This window comes from Miscanthus floridulus, chromosome 14 (assembly GCF_019320115.1).
Source record: "Miscanthus floridulus cultivar M001 chromosome 14, ASM1932011v1, whole genome shotgun sequence".
Lineage (NCBI taxonomy): Eukaryota > Viridiplantae > Streptophyta > Magnoliopsida > Poales > Poaceae > Miscanthus > Miscanthus floridulus.
The window spans coordinates 53,696,943-53,700,425 of record NC_089593.1 but is presented as its reverse complement, the minus strand read 5'-3'; the positions used below and the strand labels follow the sequence as shown (position 1 = coordinate 53,700,425).

General features: G+C 44.2%; 1 non-coding gene across 1 annotated transcript; it reads right to left on the bottom strand.

Moving 5' to 3' along the window:
* Window positions 1–2,618: 2,618 nt before the first annotated feature.
* Window positions 2,619–2,725, bottom strand: LOC136506259 (small nucleolar RNA R71). The gene has a single exon (XR_010771483.1). It is a non-coding gene; the product is annotated as a small nucleolar RNA R71 (small nucleolar RNA).
* Window positions 2,726–3,483: the final 758 nt, after the last annotated feature.

Sequence of the window (3,483 nt, the reverse complement as noted above, 5' to 3'; positions counted from 1 at the left end):
AAATAGGAAGATGCGCTCATCAGCTTCCTCCATAGAAACGTCAATGTGTTTGCATGGAAACCTGCTGACATGCCCAGCATTCCTCTGGAGCTGATCGAGCACTCCTTAAATGTCTCACCGACCACCAAACCAATCAATCAAAAGCTACGATGATTCATGCAAGACAAAAAGGAGGCCATTAGGGCAGAAATAACATGGCTCTTAGCAGTCGGTTTTATTAAAGAGCTGTATCACTCGGAGTGGCTCACCAATCTGGTCCTTGTATGAAAAAAGAATAATGAATGGAGAATGTGCGTTGATTACACCGATCTCAACAAGCACAGCCCTAAAGACCCCTTTGGCTTATCTCACATTGACGAGGTCATAGAGTCAACAGCCGGTTGTGAGCTCTTGTGCTTTCTCAATTGCTATTCTAGTTATCACTAGATCTCCTTAAAGGAGGAAGAACAGATCAAGACTTCGTTCATCACACCCTTCGGTGCCTATTGCTACACCACCATGTCCTTTGGGCTAAAGAATGCCAGCGCCACCTACCAGAGGGCTATCCAACGATGCCTCCAAGAGCAAATTGGGAAGAACGTCGAGGCCTACGTCGACGATGTGGTGGTTAAGTCTAAGACTGTTGATAACCTCATCGCTGACCTCAAAGAAACCTTCTAGAACATGAGAAGGCGTAAAGCAGATCCTGAGCAAGCAAACAAGGAAGAGCCCACCTATCGAAAGATATTGGGCCTTAAACCCACGTGGAAGTAGCCCAGGCCCAACACACAACTACCATGCAGAAGGTAGTCATGGGGAGGCCACACCTAGGGTGCAGTCGCACCCCTGCCTACGCCAACCTCCTCCTCCTTCCATGTGGCATCTCCTGGTGGCTCCACCATGATGGTTGCATGTGGACATGCATGGAAATCCCCTCCAAAACTGACCATGCCATGGCTATAAATAGATAGGGAGGGCTCTCACACCACACACACCTCACTCAAGAAGCCTCTCTCCTCTTACTTGTATTCTTTTTACTATTTTAGTAGTATTAGGATCTAGGCAAGAATTACTTGAAGAGCTTGGACTTCTTGGAGAATCTTGGTATGAGAAATACATTCGGTTCCAATATGACCTTGCTCTTATTTTATCAAAGTACTTATGCTATAGAACTAGAGCAAAGTTCTTATGTTATTAGTTTAGCATATAGAACCTTATGCTTATTCATTCATACAACATATATGATTGGACTAAGACCTAAGTTGAGGTGGAGGTTTGTCATGCCTTTAGATTCACCCAAGTCCTATGCTTGTCGATTCGTATGGTCGGAGTCCTTGGGAGATTTAGGTAGTTCCTTTGTATACGAGCGTGGTGCTCAGGAACATGGGAACAGGTGGATACATTTCATGCTCCACGGTTGAGGGGTACGCGGTAGGTGGTGATAGCCATGTCCATCCTTTGTAATCCCCCACGTTCGGGTATGGTGTAGGAGTCTAAAATGCCTCATGAGGTTGCTGGCAGACCAGTACTCAGAGGTCTCCCCTCCTATATTATGCTTATGGTTTAGTTCTAACCATGCATTTCTATGACCATCTGCTTATCTTACCATATTCTACTTAGGATAAGCCTCCTCCAGTTTAGGTATATTATTTTATTCTTTATTCTTTCTTTTATCTTTATCCTTGAGATTGGCTTGAGTATGTGTCACACTATCCAATATTTTTCCTGACTTACCCATGTTATGAACTTTGGTCTATTATATAGTCATGTTATCTTGTCCATGTCCCTATTAGTGACTTTTACACCTTGCCTTCCTTTGGGAAAATATAAATGAACGATACCTGAATACTTCTGGGTGAAATGCTACAACGATATATCCGTGTGCTTGTGAAATATTTCTATATGCGTTCAGAAATACCATCAAGGCATTTCTGGTGCCATTGCTAGGAAACACAAATCCTAGTGGTGATGCTAAGAAATGCCAGCATGCATTTCTGGTGCCATTACCGAGGAAGGCACTGGTTAAAAGAATCTAATAGGACATGTTCATGATAATATGCAGGTATAGTAGCCATTGCTCATAATAGGATAACTCTGCTTGTTTTCTCTTGTTGTGGGTGAAAACAGGATAGTGTTAGACAGGTTTCAACTTGCTGATAACCTTCACCAAAAACCTAGAGTCACTTGTAAGGAAAGGCCGACTTCATGTCGATCCTCTTTCAGCTGCTCCACCAGCAACCGAACCTATCATCAAAGCACCATCCATACCGAACCCTGTGGCTAACAAGACGCTGCACAAGTATTCCATCCCCACTACTGCAACGTTCCCATTGGGTCCACTATCAACATGGCGACACAAACTTTGAACTAAAGACCGGCCTAATCACGATGGTACAGGCAAATCCATTCTGTGGATTGCTTAGCGAGGATGCCAACACATATCTCCAACACTTCCTAGAGCTATGCAACATCGTCATCATGAAGGATGTCACACCAGAAATAATTAGACTCCACTTGTTCCTGTTATCCCTCCTAGGGAGGGCGAAACAGTGGTTCTACAAGGACCGAGAAGCTATTAACACTGGGCCAAGTGCTCCACGGCATTCCTTGTGAAGTTCTTCCTGACAGGCAAAACCAATGTCCTTTGTGGAAGAATTTCCAACTTCTAGCAGACAGCATCAGAATCCATCCTAGAAGGATGGGAGGGGCTACAAGAATACATCCTTGCCTACCCACACCATGGGATGGAAAACTACTTGGTCCTTCAAAACTTCTACAATGGGCTAACTTCCAAATCCAGAGCCCACATAGATGCTGCTGTCGAAGGAGCCTTCTTCTCACTCACAGTCAGTGAAGCCATGACTCTCATTGAGAAGATGGTCTCCAACCAGGGGTGGAGTGAAGACAAACTCCAAACCCAATAAGATGGCATGCATACCGTGGAGGAAACGGATATGCTAGCCACAAAATTGGATCTCCTAATAAAATGCTTGGACAAACACGCTACCACAAAAAGAGCACCTTATGGTACAGTCCAAGTACTTAACTCGCTTATGACATGCAAGGTGTGCGGAAACGCCGAACACTCGGGGAACGACTGCCCCAAAACCCGTGATGATGCGCTAAACAACAACAACAGGTTCCGTCCACAAGGAGGTCCAGGGTGGAATCAGTCGCACTAACAATATCAGGAAGGAAAAGACAAAAAGCATAGGGGTACAACCCCGAACCATAGGCTTTGAGCTAGCTTGGGGGAGGACCTCCATAAGCTAATGTGTATCTTGCACTGTCACCACTTTCCATTACCTTGCATGATAAAAGAATAAAAAACTTATGGTTGTACTGTTCACCATTCAATGTTTTCACCTCCGTTGGATGATTCTTGTTTATCCTTTCATGCTTCCTCTCTCTATATCGACATGTTTTGGTTTGGGAGTATTGGTTATACATCTTTTAAATTAAGCATGGTGCTTAGTTTGAAGTTTGGATGTAACGATCATACTT